Genomic DNA, 18768 nt, shown 5'->3' on the forward strand with positions numbered 1-18768 from the left:
CACTGTTCCATGCTCATTAGACTGTGGAGGAGAAAGTCCCTCCCAAGCCTTCACTTTCACCTGAGGTAATGTAAACATATGTACCCTTTAGTTCTGTGCTCACCGCTTAAATCAACGTGTTTGCTGCGTCTGTGCCTCTCAGCGGGTTTTAATCATAATGAGAATTTAGAAAGCAGGCTGATTAAAAAATCCCTTTCGACATATTGGTTAACGAAACCAACAACCGCGAGGCCCAGTCACTGAAAATGTCTCTCTTTAGTGATCTCGAGCAGACACGCGACCCTTCAGTTTCACGGGGCACTTCAGATTGACTGACGGTGGTAGAGGGGCTACCCTGGAGTCTGATTCTCTGAGTGCTGATATTGTAATTGGTGTAGTCACGGCTGATGGTTAAAACCTGACCGCCTCCCTCCGCCACCACATTTATTTAATTTCTTCTGACAGTGCAGCTAGGCAGTCGGTTCCATTTTAGACTCAACAGCCTTTAGAATCCTAGAATGACACAGCACAGAAGGAGGCCATTCGGCCCATCGTGCCTGTGCCGGCTCTTTGAAAGAGCTCTCCAATTAGTCCCATTCCGCTCCTGTTTCCCCTTCCCCCAAAACATTTTCCCCTTCAAGTATTTATCCAATTTCCTTTTGAAAGTTAAGATTGAATCTGCTTCCACCGCCCTTTCAGGCAGCGCATTCCAGATCACAACAACTCACTGCGGGGAAAAAATTCTCCTCATCTTCCCCTCTGGTTCTCTTTCCACTTATCTTAAATCTGCGTCCTCTGCTTACCGACCCTCCCGCCAGTGGAAACAGTTTCCCCAAATCTACTCTATCAAAGTCCCTCATCATTTTGAACGCCTCTATTAAATCTCCCCTTAACCTTCTCTGATCTAAGGAGAACATAGCCGCGCCTCATAACTGAAGTCCCGCATTCTTGGTTCCATTCCAGCAAATCTCTGCACCCTCTCCAAGACCTTGAGATCCTTCCTAACGTGTGGTGCCCAGTATTGGACACCGTACTCCAGCTGAGGCCTAACCAATGATTTATGCCTGTTTAGCGTAACTTCCTTGTTTTTGTACTCTATGGGCAGGAATTTAACTCGGGAGTCAGGTTGGAGGCGGGACTACAACTTTCGGGGTTGTAGTCCCGCCTCCATTGAGATGCGGCCAATCCACGCGATTTTAACTTGATTGACCTTGTTGAGCCCACCCAGCGGGCTCAGCAGGCCAATTAAGGGCCACCCGGCAACAGGTGACGTCACAGATTGACATTTCATCTGTCAAGAGTCTATCAGTGTTTCACAGCTGTTTGAAGCTGTCAAACACTGACAGTCTTACTTCTAACATGAGTCTTTCTCCACAGACTCAGTTAGAAATCTCTCCTGCACAGTAAGCTGAAGGCTGTCACTTTTGACAGTTCGCAGCCATTCTGCTTTCTGTGCCGGTGAGATGAGGGACTCCCGAGACCTGAAGGAAGGAAGCCTGAAAAGGTAAGAAAAGGTAATTTACACTTCTTTAATCACTTTAGACACACCAAGCACACTTACCTTTGCACTCATGCACACATCACTCACCTGAACACCGACATCTCGACCCCTCCAAGCCCTTCAACCCGACGGCCCGACTCCTCTAACTTGGCGTGGTTTGGAGCCGTCGGGAATCCCACACTTCAACATCAAAAATAGGGAATAGGCTAAAAACTGCCTATTAACTACCTGTTAACAGGCAGTTAATTGGCACTAATCCCTTCCCGCCTCGGGTAGGCGGGACCCAGTGCGGGGCGGGTACCCACCTCCTTTGAAACTGGCATGGAGGCGGGTTTGGGTGCGGGATGGGGTCGGGACCCCTGATTTTGGGATTTTAACCCCCCGCACGCCTCCAATCCCGACTCCGCGGCCCAATGAAAATCTTGCCCTATGCCTCTGTTGGTAAAGCCCAGGATCCCCATGGCTTTTTTTTTAAAACAGCCTCGTCAACTTGTCCCGCCATCCTTCAAAGATTTGTGTACCCTGGCTGACTTCTCTCCTCCTTTACCCAGAGACATTGAGGCCATTTGTCGAGCTGCTAATGCCAACTGTGCTGCGATCAGCCAATTCAACACAGACCAGGGATCAAACCTGGGACCTTTAATATTTTGTGTAACTAAGTCTAGCCCCAGGCAGTGTTGAGCCAACTGGGAGGTCCTTTTTAATTAAGTTTCTGTAATCATCATGTGGCGGGTGTCAGCACTGGGGAATGCAATGGGACCTCAGCCTGGATGAAGGCCTTTTTAATGACTGTGAGCCATGATTAAGAAGGCAGGATCAAAAGCCTCGTTAATTGAAGCATTAAAAGGAAAATTGGTAAAAAGGTTCACACTGGGTGTAATTGCTGTAGGCCACACCCTCTGTTGTGTTGTGGGAATCACTACGCGGTGAGGTTGCAGTTTCTCACGATACATTACAGATGTTACATTGGTATCTGTGTCTAGACTCGTCCGTCGCAGTGATGTAACAGGTAGTGCAAACTCAACAATCAGATATTTTGATTAGAAAACCACCCCCCACCCACACGCATTTAAAACTTTCCTCAAGAACAGATGATTGGGGGGGTGGTCACTGGAATCTCTGACTCAGGATCTCTGGGGGTCCAGTCTCGCTCGTGAAACTCCACTTTCTCCTTCCCATCAAAATCAGCCGAATGCCATTGAGTAATCATAGAATCACACAGCGCCGGAGGAGGCCATTCTGCCCATCGTGCCTGTGCCGGCTCTTTGAAAGAGCTCTCCAATTAGTTCCACTTCCCCCCTGCTCGTTCCCCAGAGCCCTTTCCAAGTATTTATCCAAATCCCTTTTGAAAGCTACTATTGAATCTGCTTCCACCGCCCTTTCAGGCAGTTAGCAGGATGTGTTATCGGAGGTAAAGTCTATCGATGGTCTCTGGTGTAGGTTTTCAAACTGGGGCCCTGGACTTGGGATCTCCCCAGGAGGTTCCTGAAGCCAGCAGCGTTGAAAACTCGATCTATCTTCGCCTGTGCTCCTACAGCCTGTTTACTAACGCAGCTCATTCTCCAATCTTGCCAGACTGTATCCAATGTGTCATCTGGAGCGATTCTTTCACAAAGGATGAGGAAAATGGCAGGAAAGTGAAAAACACAAATGGGACAGGTAAGGTACACTATCAATTTGATTTAGTTATCTTGTCTTTGTTGACATTAGTAATCCAGCCAAGTTAATGACTCAATTAAGATTCTGTAGAAGACACTGCGAGAGTCCACATGAGACTGAATTCTGGTTGTTACTGTTGAGCTGTCCTTCATTATTACATCTGTTTGTTTATTCTAACTCGCACCAAGTCCCATTCGTCCATCACCCCTGTGCCCGCTGACCTACATTGGCTCCTGGTTAAGCAACGCCTTGATTTCAAAATTCTCATCCTTGTTTTCAAATCCCTCCATGGCTTCGCCCCTTCCTATCTCTGTAATCTCCTCCAGCCCCACAACCCCACTGGGATATCTGCGCTCCTCTAATTCTGCCCTCTTGTGCATCCCTGATTATAATCGCTCAACCATTGGCGGCCGTGCCTTCTGTTGCCTAGGCCCTAAGCTCTGGAATTCCCTGCCTAAACCTCGCCACCTCTCTACCTCTCTTTCCTCCTTTAAGACGCTCCTTAAAACCTGCCTCTTTGACCAAGCTTTTGGTCACCTGCCCTAATTTCTCCCTATGTCGCTCGGTGTCAAATTTTTTGTCTTATAAATACTCCTGGGAAGCGCCTTGGGACGTTTTACTATGTTAAAGGCGCTATATAAATACAAGTTGTTGTTGTTCCTCATTGTGCTAGATTGCTGATGGCTTGGATTGACATTCCTGGGAATATTATGGATTAAGATGGTTCTATTGATGCTCAGAAATGAGGTTTAGCCTCATCCAGGAGGAACTTTGCTCAGACTTTGAGCCAGAAGAAGGCATTAGAGAGGATCCAGGTTAACATCTTGGGAGATAACTTCAACAGACTGTACGACCTTCCAAATTAATTAAATATTCATCAAGACTATTAAGCAACTGATGTTTTCTGTGCTCGTAGACTGACTTTGAGGGATCTTTAATTAATTGCTGTAATAACAGTGACAATGTAATAGCTACGCTCGGCAACAGCGCTAAGGGAGGGGGGAGACTAGCAGGGACTCTCTAATCTCTGGAAAGTTGCCAGAGGCTTCCTCTCAACAGCTTCCTCCTTTGAACAGGGACTGCCTAGGCCGACTGATGCTTTACCACACCTTATTGATAACAATGTAATCTTGCCCAGGGTTGAGTTAAGGTTTGATCTTTATCTGAGGAAGGATGTTTTTGCCATGGAGGGAGTGCAGCGAAGATTCACCAGGCTGATACCTGGGATGGCAGGAATGACGTATGAGGAGAGATTGGGTCGATTGGGCTTATACTCGCTGGAGTTTAGAAGAATGAGAGGGGATCTCATTGAAACTTATAAAATTCTAACAGGACTCGACAGACTAGATGCAGGAAGGATGTTCCCGATGGCGGGGGAGTCCAGAACCAGGGGTCATAGTCTAAGGATAAGGGGTAAGCCATTTAGGACTGAGATGAGGAGGAATTTCTTCACCCAGAGAGTGGTGAACCTGTGGAATTCTCTGCCACAGAAGGCAGTAGAGGCCAATTCATTAAATATATTCAAGAAGGAGTTAGATATATTTCTTAAGGCTAAAGGGATCAAGGGATATGGGGAGAAAGCAGGGACAGGGTACTGAATTTGAATGATCAGCCATGATCGCATTGAATGGCGGAGCAGGCTCGAGGGGCTGAATGGCCTACTCCTGCTCCTATCTTCTATGTTTCTATGATCATCTCCGAATGGGAAATAGTCCAGTCACAATTACAAGTTTATGTCTTGACTTGAGTTTTTCTGAAAATTTCCTCCTTTGTTTAGAGTTGTGTGGGGGGGGAGGGGGAGGGACTGAATTCAATACTTATTCTTATTGGCCCAGAATTTGCGGTCAGCGGTGAAGCCAAGGCGCTCGCCGCTGGCCCCGAATTAAGCCTCGCACAAAGACCTCGCAGTCCCCTGTGGCGAGGATTTCAGTTGCTCCGACCCGTACTTGACATCAACAGATGGTAATGGGGATTCCCTAACGCGAGCTGCTGTGACGTCATCAAGCTGTCTAAGCAGCCAATCAAAATGCAGAATTCTCTCGGGCAGCGAACCAGGAAGTGGGTGAGCTCCTTTTTAGGTTCTAACTTTTTAAAAATGTTAGAGAGAGCAAAACAAAGATTGGGGCTCTCACACGGGGGTGGGAAGGCAAACCTGAAAAACAAAAATCCAAAATATAATTTAAATTTATATACGGCACAAAATTAAAATTAGGTTTTTCAGGCCTCTAACCTTTGTTTAGCAGTCCAGACATTGTTAAAACCAAAAGGGTCTACCTTTTAGTGGGGAATTTAATGGCGCAATTACTGTGGAAGAGCCAAAGTTTTCATCAGTTTCCATGAGTTGAAAGATTTGGCTGATTGCCGGCTCTGTTTGGGGTGGGGTGGGGGAAGGCATCGCAGCCTGTGTCAGAGCAGTGAAAGACATCCTGCAGTTTCAGGACTTCCGGGTTAGGCCACGCGTGCGCTAAATCCTGAAGTCGCCGTCGCCAGGACCGCAAGTCCCGGGGCCATTGTGTATAAATAGAAATAAATTAACATTGGCAATCCCTCAAGAATTGAGTGCGATTGGTTCTCAGCACAGCGATTTTTGAGTTCTAAGATTGCCCCCCTCTTTTGGTGACTGTTTCGACAGCTTTGTAAAGCAATCCTAGAGAGACGTATCTCGCTTGCAAAAACCGACGCATAAAAGACGCCCCTGTTGGTAGTGTGAATGGCAACCAATAACTAGCAGTGGAAACTGCTGGAAGTGTGCAGCACATCAGGCAGCATCTGGAAAGAGAAGACGCAGGTTAGAATGTTGGGTGGAGACCCTTTGGGGCAGATGTTCCTGGTCCTGTACCTGGCCTATTTGATCACCTGGGGACAGCAAGGACAAAAATTGTGTGTGATTTTTTTTTTCCACCCATTAATGGGCAGAACATTTTGCGGCCACAGTTAATGGTACATGCTCCCCTACCCACCCCGCCCCCCCCCCCCCAATCCCCCGTCCCTCCTGCCTGATTTTTTCCAGTACTCGCTGTGCCCAGACCAATGAAAGGAAGAGAGAACTTGCAGTTATATAGCGCCTTTCACGGCCGTGGGACATCCCGTAACATTTACTTTTGAAAGTGTAGTCACTGTTGTATTGTAGGGAAATGAATATGCCTGGACACTGGAACAGGAACGCTAGCCTGTCCTTTCTCTTTGCCGATAGACCTTCTATACTGCTGAGCATTTTCTGCTTTTATTCTAGTTATCCAGCATTTATTGTATTTTCCACACCCACCCCCCGCCCCTCCCCAAGAGAAAAACGAGCAGGGACGCAGCTGGCAGCGCAGTCATGCATTTGATTGCATCTGCTGCTGACAATTTAAAATCTCATCCGGAGTTTAGCTAGGCCCAGAAAATCGGAGAAGTTTATCACGAGCTCAGTGCACCTTCAGCCACACGAGCTTTCACCGGCCACCAATTGGGCTCCTTCAATTTCTTTTTTTTTATTGAGGGACGGAGGTGACGGGTGTTTGTGACGGCTCAGTGGGTAGCACCCTCGCCTCTTGAGTCCGAAGGTTGTGGGTTCAAGTCTCACTCCAGATTTTTGTTAACCAAAGCTATTAAGGGATATGGGCCAAAGGCGGGTGAATGGAGTCAGGTCGCGGATCAGCCATGATCTCATTGAATGGCAAAACGGGCACGAGGGGCTAAATGGCCCCTCCTCCTGCTACTATGACTTGAGCGCAAAATCTAGGCTGACACTCCCAGCGCAGTGCTGAGGGAGTGCTGCACTGTCAGAGGTGCCGTCTTTCGGATGAGACATAAACCAAGTGAACGTGAAAGATCCCATGGCACTATTTTGAAGAAGAGCAGGGGAGTTATCCCTGGTGTCCTGGGCAATATTTAATCCCTCAATCAACATCACTGAAACAGATTGTCTGGTCGTTATTGGCCATTTATCTCATTGCTGTTTGTGGGACCTTGCTGTGCGCAAATTGGCTGCCGCGTTTCCTACATTACAACCAGGACTGCACTTTAAAAAGTACCTCGTTGGCTGTGAAGCGCTTTGGGAGGTCCTGAGGTTGTGAAAGGTGTTGTAGAAATGCGAGTTCTGTCTTTTCTTTCTTATAGGCCTTGGCCCACAGCGCAGGTCACCACCAAGGTTGGAAAGACCAAACGAGATAATCCCAAGCTTGGGTTTTGAAGAATGTGAAGATTGTAGAGGAAGAGAAACCCGAAGGAGGGAAGGAGTTCCACAGTTCTGAGGTCCTTGGGGGGGCGGGGGCAGGGGGGGATTGCAGTGCAGTGAGTCTTGATAGGGTGTCGTGTGCTAGTAAACCTTGCATATCTCCCTGATACCTGGGATGGCAGGAATGATGTATGATTGGGCTTGTACTCGCTGGAGTTTAGAAGAATGAGAGGGGATCTCATTGAAACTTATAAAATTCTGACAGGACTGGACAGACTAGATGCAGGAAGGATGTTCCCGATGGTCGGGGAGTCCAGAACCAGGGATCACAGTCTAAGGATAAGGGTAAGCCATTTAGGACAGAAATGAGGAGGAATTTTTTCACCCAGAGAGTGGTGAACCTGTGGAATTCTCTACCACAGAAGGCAGTAGAGGCCAATTCATTAAATATATTCAAGAAGGAGTTGGCTATGTTTCTTAAGGCTAAAGGGATCAAGGGATATGGGGAGAAAGTAGGGACCGGGTACTGAATTTGGATGATCAGCCATGACCTCATTAAATGGCGGAGCAGGCTCGAGGGGCCGAATGGCCTACTCCTGCTCCTATCTTCTATGTTTCCCTGCATCAGTCCCTGGGAAACGGCAGTCTCTTCGCCGATGTACTGCGAGGGGGAAATGACTAAGCTCGGCATTATCAGACAGCTTCAGCACCATCTGCTACCCAGATGGGTTTCCCTGCTTCTCGAGTTCTATCATTTAACACAAAGCGAGAGGGGGAAGAGGAGAGAGCACAAGCGTGGTGAGAAAACAACTGCCAAAAGAACTTGGTAAGGAGCAGGAAAGGTGGGAAACGGAAAGTTAAAGGTCTCTTTTCTGCTGCTACATGGCTCTTATTTTTAGTGTTGTCACTAGGATTTCAGTCAGCTGTGAATGTTTAAATTACGTCCACTCGAAATGTGAAAAAACAGCAGCAGTACAATCGTGGATTTGGTCCTATCCAAACTTGTCGCTGAAGAGAGAATTTTACGTTGTTCAACATAGACGAGAGCGAAGTGCTGATGGTTACAAGTCCGTTGAGTCGCTCAGTTGTCACATACAGGTGCGAGACCGCTTAGTTACCAGTGTTGGTTAAGAAGCTACTCGGGTACTGGTGTCATGTACCAGACTGTTCAGGTAAGAGATGTTGAGGTCGAGGTTCAGCTAAGATGATTAGTAGTGGGGTGGTAATGGTTTAAACAGGGACTGAATCTTGTACTGAGAGTGGGGATGAGGCAACAAAGTGAAGAAAAAAAAAATGAACACGTCCCATTATTTAATGGAGGGTGTCTGGAGTACCTGAGGCAGCGTGTGAAGCTCTGGTGTTTAGCTGAGTGCTCCTCTTGTAGCTCAGCAGTGTGACTGATCTCTTTATCTACATGTGCACTGAATTCAAAATCTGGCCTGGGCATTTTTTTTTCTTTTTCACCAGAGGAATATATCTGCTCGGTTTTCTCTTCATCTTCTATTTGTATTGGTGTGACAAGTTCTCTACGTCTGCGCATTGCTGTCACGTTACAGCGACTTGTAACCCGTGTGCCCACTGGCCCCTTCACACTTCACTTTATCTCCGTGCTTCTGTTGTCTTGTGCTGTGTGTTCACCTCCAGCCCGCTCCCCCTGGAAGGGGCTCATGTACCACTTTTGTATAAGTGAGGCAAAGGCCCTCCTTCCGAACCTGCCTTATTTTTAAGGTGGCGGCCTCAATTCCGAATAATTGCCTGCTTGTTGTAGAAAGGGATATCGAGGCACTGGAAAAGATTTGCGAGGATGATACCAGAACTGAGAGGAGGTTATATTTATCAGGAAAGGGTGAGCAGGCTGGGGCTCTTTTCTCTAGAAAAGAGAAGACTGAGGGTGGGGCGGGTGGGGGGGGGGGGGCGCGGGTAACCTGATGAGAAGACTTTAAAATTCTGAAAGGGTTTGATAAGGTAGATGTAGAGGAAATGTTTCCACTTGTAGAGGAATCCAAAACTAGAGGTCGTAAATAAGATAGTCACTAATAAATCCAGTCGGGAATTCAGGAGAAAATTCTTTACCCAGAGAGTGGTGAGAATCTGGAACTCGCGACCACAGGGAGCGGTTGAGGCGAATAGTATAGATGCGATTAAGGGGAAGCTGGATGAGCACTTGAGGGAGAAGGGAATAGCGGGTTACGCTGATGGGGTGAGATGAAGAGGGGTGGGAGGAGGCTCGTGCGGAGCACAGGCCAGTTGGACCGAATGGCCTGTTCCTGTGCTGCAGACTCGATGTAACTCGATTTGTAAATTTTAATAATATAAATATACACTTGTCTAATGACTTGGTTTGTACTTCACATCGAACAGAATAAATAAAGAATTTGTGACCACGCATAGCTTTTTTGGGGAGGGGGGTGGTTGGGACCTGAAGCAGCACCTGAATCCCAGGCCTGCACCTCGGGCCTTCAGCACTTGGCTGTGTCTTCAACCTCATAAATTTTGACTCTTGGAAGCTTGGCAGGCCTGCTAATGCAAACCTGCCTCCAGATAATCGCGTCTAGACTCTCCAGATACAGAGACACACGCGCACTCACAGATGAACATAACATACCTGAACAGCCAGGTCTCCCCACGTAGCAGTCATCCCACTTCAAAGTAAGTGCCTGAAATGGTCTTCAGGATGTGATAGAAGTGCGTACAAATATAACTTTCTCTCTTTCTTTTCTCCCTTGCTCTTTCTTTCTTTCTCTTCCTTCCCTCCCAGACATACAAACTTGTTGCTGCATGTAGTAATATATCGACAAACATAGACACATGCAACAACAACGGTTTGCATTTATATAGCACCCTTCACGTTAAAAGATGTGCTTTATGGGAGATGGGGATGTATAGGACTCCAAACAGGAGCTTGAAAAGAATTAAAGGGAGTACCAGAATGCAAAATTATAAATTTGTAAGAGGCTTTTGAAGCAAGGGAGAGAGAGGTTGGAGGGCAATACGGTTTTGATGGAGTTCCAAAGAGCAGTCGTAGTGACTGAGGGATCAGTTGCTGCTGGTGGGGCAGAGGGAGCAGGGGACAAGCAGTCAGCTGGAGTGGAGGTTGCAGGTTGGGACAGAGAACTGCGATACACAACAACAACTTGCATTTATGTAGCACCTTTTCAGGTAGTAACAACATCCCAAGGCGCTTCAAAGGAGTGCAATCAGACAAAATTTGACACCGAGCCTCATAGAATGATACAGCACAGGAAGAGGCCATTCAGCCCACCGTGCCTGTGCCGGCTCTTTGAAAGAGCTGTCCCATTAGTCCCACTCCCCCCTGCTCTTTCCCCATCGCCCTACAAATTTCTCCCCTTCAAGTATTTATCCAATTCCCTTTTTGAAAGTTACTATTGAATCTGCTCCCACCGCCCTTTCAGGCAGCGCGTTCCAAATCATCATAACTCGCTGCGTTAAAAAAAAAAATTATCCTCCTCTCACTTCCTGGCTTTTTTGCCAATTACCTTAAATCGGTGTCCTCTGGTTACCAACCCTCCCGCCAGTGGAAACAGTTTCTCCTTATTTACTCTATCAAAACCCCTCATAATTTTGAACGCCTCTATCAAATCTCCCCTTAACCTTCTCTGCTCTAAGGTGAACAATCCCAGCTTCTCCACATAACTGAAGTCCCTCATCCCTGGTACCATTCTCGTAAATCTCCTCTGAACACTCTCCAAGGCCTTGACATCCTTCCTAAAGTGCGGGGCCCAGAATTGAAAACAATACTCCAACTGAGGCCTAACCAGTGTTTTATAAAAGTTTAGCATAACTTCTTTGTGCCCACTTCACTGCTTTGTACTCATTTCCCTGCTTTGATGAAGCGTTATTAGGACAGGTGATCAAAGGCTTGGTCAAGGAGGTGCGTGTCAAGGATGAGTTAAAGGAGGAGAGAGAGGTAGAGAGCTGGAGCTGAAGGCACGGCCACCAATGGTGGAGTGATTGAAAAATGGGGATGCGCAAGAGGCCAGAATTGGAGGAGCGCTGATATCTCGGAGGGTTGTGGGGCTGGAGGAGATTACAGAGATAGGGAGGGGCGAGGCCACGGAGGGATTTGAAAACAAGGATGAGAATTTTAAAATTGAGGTGTTGCCGGTCCGGGTGCCAAGGTAGGTCAGTGAGCACCAGGGTGATGGGTGAACGGGACTTGGTGCGAGTTAGGATTCGGGGCAGTCGAGTTTTGGATGAGCTGAGGCCGGGCAGGGGAGTGTTGGAATAGTCGAGTCTGGAGATAACAAAGGCATGGATGACGGTTTTAGCAGCAGATGAGCTGAGGCAGGGTGGAGTCGTGCGATATCACATACACCGATATACACAGAATTGAGATACAGGTTCACATATACAGATATGGATAGAAAATCCAGATAACCTTGTGAACCAGGATACAGGTACACACAGAGATATACAAAAACACAAATACATCAACAAATATAGAAGTACATCTCCATCTCCCCCTCCCGAACACACATACACATAGAAGTATAAGTAGACATAGATTGACAGACATGAGAACCCAGCAGATTATTTGGAGCTTTCTTGCGGTGGGTGTAGTTTTGGTGATGTGCCATAAGGTGGCGGTAACAGGCCTGATGAAAGTGCCCAGCCGGTCTTCGCCAGCTTGTTCACTGTGGGGAGCCTTGGACGGTGGAAACAGTTTCTCCTTTTACTCTATCATCTCGCTGGCTGCAGTCTTTGTACAAGTGATTGAACGCGTGTTCTGACTGAGAGCCGTACGTTAAACCTGCGCGCACAATAGTTTTAACAGGGACGATTATGCAGTTTAAGCTGGTTATTTTAAAACGCTATCCTAATATAACGCACGGTATTATTTCAAGCCTAACGTCAGTCTGAAAGGAGTGAGTTCTTGAAATCTGCTTTGAGTCTGTGGGTTACGGTGCATCCCGTACATTTTAACTGTTAATTCTGTTTACCTCGTACTTGTGGAACTCCAATGGGGCAAATTCAGTATTTTACAGGTAAATATTTCCCTCCCCCAAAAGGTTCAGGTGGTAAATGCATCGTTTAAAAAAAAAAAAATCAAATCATTCTCTGGATGTGGGCATGGCTGGCAAGGCCGGCATTCATTGCCCATCCCTAGTTTCTTTCTTGAGCCACCGCCGTCTTTGTAGCGGTCCGATACAGCTGACCGGCTTTGCTGAGCCACTTCACAGGACAGCCGCATTGGAATGGGAGCCACATCTAGGCCCAGTAAGGACCAATGTACCCTTTAATTTTTTTTTGGGTGCGTGGCCCCTTTAAGGGGCTGCGCGGCCCATTCAAAATACTGCGCCTGCGCGGTGTTTCCTACTTAAAAGCCGGTGAGCCGGCTGCACGGGAGCCACCGAGCGCTGCGCGGCTTAAAGGGAACATTGGCAAGGACAGCAGGTTTCCCTTCCCTAAAGGACATTAGTGAACCACTTGGGTTTGGGCAACAATCTCGCCAGCTCCAGGGCCACTTTTACTGACACCAGCATTTTTATTTCCAGATTTTATTTTAACAGAATTCAAATTCTCAATCTGCCATGGCAGAATTTGAACTCTCGTTCTAACTGGATTAGCAGCCCAGGTTTTATGGATTACGAGTCTAGTAACATAACCACTACACTACCGTACCCAGGAGGTAATGTGGTGGTGTACTTTGCAATGCCATTGGGCTCTCCCCCAAATCAGGGCTGATTTTCACTTGGGGGCGCCGCTGATGGGCCAAGAACTCTAGATTTTCGCTCCTGCAGCTTCTGGGATGTTACCAGAGATGGCTCTCTCTGGCTCTCTCTCTGTGGCTCTCGCGCTCTCTCTCTCTATCTCGCGCGCGCGCTCTCTCTCTATCTCGCGCGCGCGCTCTCTCTCTATCTCGCGCGCGCGCTCTCTCTCTATCTCGCGCGCGCGCTCTCTCTCTATCTCGCGCGCGCGCTCACTCGCTCTCTCTCTAGCTCGCGCGCGCTCTCTCTCTAGCTAACTCGCTCTCTCTCTAGCTCGCGCGCGCTCTCTCTCTAGCTCACTCGCTCTCTCTCTAGCTCGCGCTCTCTCTCTAGCTCGCGCGCGCTCTCGCTCTAGCTCGCTCGCTCTCTCTCTAGCTCTCGCGCGCTCTCTCTCTAGCTCTCGCGCGCTCTCTCTCTAGCTCTCGCGCGCTCTCTCTCTAGCTCGCTCGCTCTCTCTAGCTCGCTCGCTCTCTCTCTAGCTCGCTCGCTCTCTCTAGCTCGTGCGCGCTCTCTAGCTCACTCGCTCTCTCTCTAGCTCGCGCGCTCTCTCTCTCTAGCTCGCGCGCTCTCTCTCTCTAGCTCGCGCGCGCTCTCTCTCTAGCTCGCGCGCGCTCTCTCTCTAGCTCGCGCGCGCTCTCTCTCTAGCTCGCGCGCGCTCTCTCTCTAGCTCGCGCGCGCTCTCTCTCTAGCTCGCGCACTCTCTCTCTAGCTCGCGCGCGCTCTCTCTAGCTCGCGCGCGCTCTCTCTAGCTCGCGCGCTCTCTCTCTAGCTCGCGCGCTCTCTCTCTAGCTCGCGCTCTCTCTAGCTCGCGCTCTCTCTAGCTCTCTAACTCGCTCTCTCTCTAGCTCTCTCTCTAGCTCTCTAGCTCTCTCTCTAGCTCTCTAGCTCTCTCTCTAGCTCTCTCTAGCTCTCTCTATAGCTCTCCCTCTAGCTCGCTCACTAGCTCGCTCTCTAGCTCTCTCTCTAGCTCGCTCTCTAGCTCGCTCTCTAGCTCGCTCTCTATCTCGCGCTCGCTCTCTAGCTCGCTCGCTCTCTAGCTCTCTCTATCTCGCTCTCTCTAGCTCGCGCACTCTCTTGCTCCCTCGCTCGCTCTCTATCTCGCGCGCTCTCTCTCTCTAGCTCGCTCTCTCTCTAGCTCGCGCTCTCTCTAGCTCGTGCGCTCTCTCTCTAGCTCTCTAGCTCGCTCTCTCTCTAGCTCTCTCTCTAGCTCTCTAGCTCTCTCTCTAGCTATCTCTCTGGCTCTCTCTAGCTCTCTCTCTAGCTCTCTCTAGCTCTCTTTAGCTCTCTCTATAGCTCTCTCTCTAGCTCGCTCACTAGCTCGCTCTCTCTCTAGCTCTCTAGCTCTCTCTCTAGCTCTCTCTAGCTCGCTCTCTAGCTCTCGCTCTCTCTATCTCGCGCTCTCTCTAGCTCTCTAGCTCGCTCGCTCTCTAGCTCTCTCTATCTTGCTCTCTCTAGCTCGCGCGCTCTCTAGCTCCCTCGCTCGCTCTCTATCTCGCGCGCTCGCTCTCTCTAGCTCGCTCTCTCTAGCTCGCGCGCTCTCTCTAGCTCTCTCTCTCTAGCTCTCTAGCTCTCTCTCTAGCTCTCTCTAGCTCTCTCACTCACTCGCTCTCTCGCTCGCTCTCTATCTTGCACGCTCTCTCTAGCTCTCCTATCTCGCGCGCTCTCTCTAGCTCTCTAGCGCTCTCTCTAGCTCGCTCTCTAGCTCTCTAGCTCGCTCTCTCTAGCGCTCTCTCTAGCGCTCTCTCTAGCGCTCTCTCTCTAGCGCTCTCTCTCTAGCGCTCTCTCTAGCTCGCTCTCTCTCTAGCTCTCTCTCTATCTAGCTCTCTATCTAGCTCTCTATCTAGCTCGCTCTCTAGCTTGCTCTCTAGTTCGCTCTCGCTCTAGCTCTCTAGTGCTCTCTCTCTAGTGCTCTCTCTCTAGTGCTCTCTCTCTAGCTTGCTCTCTCTATCTAGCTCTCTATCTAGCTCTCTAGCTCTCTCTCTAGCTCTTTCTCTAGCTCGCTCTCTCTCTAGCGCTCTCTCTCTAGCTCGCGCGCTCACTCTCTAGCTCGTGCTCACTCTCTAGCTCGCGCTCTCTCTCTAGCTCGTGCGCTCTCTCTAGCTCGCGCGGACTCTCTAGCTCGCGCGCTCTCTCTAGCTCTCGCGCTCTCTCTAGCTCGCGCGCTCTCTCTCTAGCTCTCTAGCTCGCTCGCTCTCTAGCTCTCTCTAGCTCACTTTAGCTCTCTCTATAGCTCTCTCTCTAGCTCGCTCACTAGCTCGCTCTCTCTCTAGCTCCCTCTCTAGCTCTCTCTCTAGCTCGCTCTCTCTAGCTCGCTCTCTAGCTCTCACTCTCTCTATCTCGCGCTCTCTCTCTAGCTCGCTCGCTCTCTAGCTCCCTCTCTCGCTCGCTCTCTATCTCGCGCGCTCTCTCTCTCTAGCTCGCTCTCTCTCTAGCTTGCGCGCTCTCGCTAGCTCTCTCTAGCTCTCTATCTCGCACGCTCTCTCTCTAGCTCTCTCTCTATCTCGCGCACTCTCTCTCTAGCTCTCTAGCGCTCTCTCTAGCGCTCTCTCTAGCTCGCTCTCTAGCTCACTCTCTCTCTAGCGCTCTCTCTCTAGCTCGCTCTCTCTATCTAGCTCTCTATCTAGCTCTCTCTAGCTCTCTCTCTAGCGCTCTCTCTCTCTATCTAGCTCTCTATCTAGCTCTCTCTCTAGCTCTCTAGTTCGCTCTCTCTCTAGCTCGCTCTAGCTCGCTCTCTAGCGCTCTCTCTCTAGCGCTCTCTCTAGCGCTCTCTCTAGCACTCTCTCTAGCTCTCTCTCTAGCTCGCTCTCTAGTTCGCTCTAGCTCTAGCTCTCTCTTTAGCTCTAGCTCTCTCTATCTCGCGCTCTATATCTTTCTCTTTCTCTTTCCTTTTAATCACTGGCAAAGGTGAGTTAGTTCAGGACGCAGGGCCCTTGGGAAGATTCAGGCACCATTGAGGTAACTGTGCAGTGTGGTTGCATCACACAGCGAGAGTATGCAAAGGATCAGCTAAGGCTGTGGCCTTTCCTTGCGGCCATTTTCTTAAACATTTTAGAATAAGTAAGACAATGCCTCCCCCTTTGTACAAAACCCAACTACTGACAAAAGGAATGTTAGGTCAGACCTACCCTCTGCACCCACAGGAGATGGTTTGCAGTTTGTTATCACTACCCTTTTCTCCCAAAAAACGTTCAGCTGACCTTGCATGACCTCGGGTCACTTGAGGTCAGAACAACAATAATTTCTCCTTTTTCTAAGCACTGAACTATACGGTCACGGGGCTAGGAAGGGCATAAATAATCTGTAGCTGCAAAAATGTTCCTCTGGCATGACTCCCCTTGATTCTGCTGTGTTTCATACCCAGAATATGTGATGCGCCAATCCTAATATTAGTGGGGCAGAAGGTGGGACATTGACCCTAAAATGTGGGACACAATGCGAGAGCCTGGCCCTCTAGAATGTGGGACATTGAGCCCAAGGGGAAGAGGGGCTCCATCATGGTGACCATCCATTCAGCTGCTTCTGCTAACATTGCTACATTCCCATCACTCACATTTAAATATCTTCTCTCTTAGGCAGTCCCTCGGAACCGAGGATGACTTGCTTCCACATTAAAAATGAGTTCTCCGGTGACTGATGAGTCCAATGCGGGACCTACAGTCTCTGTCACAGGTGGGGCAGACGGTGGTTGAAGGGGCAGGTGTGGGTGGGGTGCTAGGGTTGACGTGCGCTGCCTGCGCTTGGCTTCCGCTTGCTCCCGGCGAAGAGACTCGAGGTGTTCAGCGCCTTCCCGGATGCTTCTCCTCCACTTTGTGCGGTCTTGGGCCAGGGGTTCCCAGGTGTCGGTGGGGGATATTGCGCTTTTTCCAAGGAGGCTTTGAGGGTGTCCTTGAAGCGTTTCCTCTGCCCACCCGGGGCTCTCTTGCCGTGTCGGAGCTCCGAGTAGAGCGCTTGTTTTGGGAGTCTCGTATCGGGAGTCCCATTTAAATAACATTAAAGTGTTTTGCAACACGAAGTGGTATTCCGCCGCACATGTCAATTTGTTCCATATTTTAGGCCGTCTGTTTCCCATATTGTTAAGTAATGAAGCTGAGGGCCAAGAGCAGGGGATTCTATGTTTCTTCGCCCATTTTCTCCCCTTCTCTCTCTCGAAAGCAGACTCTTGCTGAAGTACAGTTCCACATGCAATGAGTTACCGCCTCCCAATGGTCATGCTCTTGCATGAGCCTATACAGTGGATATTGGAAGTTTAATAAACTACACGGTGGGGTGGGGGGGTGGTGGGTGGCAGAATCAGAAGAAAGACTTGCATTTCTATAGCGTCTTTCATGACCTCAGGACTTTCCAAAGTGCTTTGCAGTCAGTGACATACTTCTGAAGTGTCGTAATGTAGGAAACTGCAGCAGCCAATTTGAGCACAGCAAGCTCCCATAAGTAGCAATGTGACAATGACCAGATAATCTGTTTTAGTGATGTTGGTTGAAGGGATAAATATTGGCCCCAGGACACCGGGGATAACTCCCCTGCTCTTCCTTGAAATAGTGCCATGGGATCTTTTACAACCACCTGGGAGAGCAGACAGAGCCTTGGTTTAACCTCTGACAGTGCAGCGCTCCCTCAGCCTGGATTATGTGCTCAAGTGCCTGCAGTGAGACTTGAACCCATGACCTTCTGCCTCCGAGGTGATGGTGCTATCCACTGAGCCACGGCCAACTCCGTGACATCACAGCCAAGTCCAAAGTGTCTACCCCTAACCTCCAAAGGTGTGTTTTTGGAGTAGATCAGGAAGGTGCTAGGGTTGGTACATGGTCTGTGGTGGCTTAGCTGATCTCGGACTGGGAAATACTAGAGATGCTACAATTGGTTGCAACCGCCCTTGGTTAGCAAGAAGCAAATCGAGCAGGGTTGCTTCTCCTGATTGCCGTTCATTGATCCCTGCTGGCACTGAGCGTGTGGACGTCGGATGAAGGGAGAATCGGGCTCGCTGTGACGCTCCCTGTCTCGACTCATGCGTGACAAAAAGTCCATTTGGAAGATGGTACCGGGAGGCCAGAGCTTTCTGCGTAACTGCGGAAGGAGAACGGGAAGAAAAAAGTGGGAGAGAATAAAAGAATGTGTGTAATAACAACACAAAACGCTGGAAAAACTCAGCAGGCCAGGCAGCATCAGTGGAGAGAGAAACAGTTAACGTTTCAGGTCGATGACCTTTCGTCAGAACTGGAAAAAAGCAGGAAATGGAAAGCAGGTTTTAGGGGCTGGGAAAGGGGGAGGGGATGAAAGAACAAAAGGGAAGGTCAGTGATAGGATAGAAAGCAGGAGAGATTAAGAGACATTGAGAGACATTAAGAGATATTCAAGGCGAGAGGAGGTGGTAATGGGACAGTTTAAGAAACAAAGAATGTGTGTGTTGACTGTCAGTTCAACTCCTCCTTACTTCCCAAACTTTTTAAACCAGCTCTCCTGAAAAGTAAAACATTGTTCAGACAAATGGGTGACAGTGGTCGCAGCACATGGAATTCAACAATTTCTCATGTAGATTGTAAAACATTTTGTTTGTGTGTATGTGTATATTTTTGTAACTAATAAGCAAAGGTGTTGAAAGAGAATTTTTTTTTTTTAATGTTTTGATTGCCCCCGTGATTTTTCTCCTGGGTTGCTTGCAAGAGTGTCCTGGAGATTAGTCTTAGGGTTGATAACCCTACAACAATGTGTGTGAGAGCTTGTCCACCTTTTGCATGCATGTG

General features: G+C 48.9%; 1 protein-coding gene across 3 annotated transcripts in view; it reads left to right on the plus strand.

The window, feature by feature from the left end:
* lzts2a (leucine zipper, putative tumor suppressor 2a) overlaps positions 1–18768 on the plus strand; it is a 229873-nt gene that overhangs the window by 60525 nt on the left and 150580 nt on the right. For all 3 annotated transcript variants that reach the window (XM_085994310.1, XM_085994311.1, XM_085994313.1), the window contains exon 2: positions 3056–3139. The gene's annotated coding sequence lies outside the window, so the exon portion shown is untranslated. The remainder of the gene's footprint in view (positions 1–3055; positions 3140–18768) is intronic.

This window comes from Somniosus microcephalus, chromosome 8, assembly GCF_052327205.1.
Source record: "Somniosus microcephalus isolate GS21.2 chromosome 8, FLI_Smic_1.0, whole genome shotgun sequence".
Taxonomy (NCBI): Eukaryota; Metazoa; Chordata; class Chondrichthyes; order Squaliformes; family Somniosidae; genus Somniosus; species Somniosus microcephalus.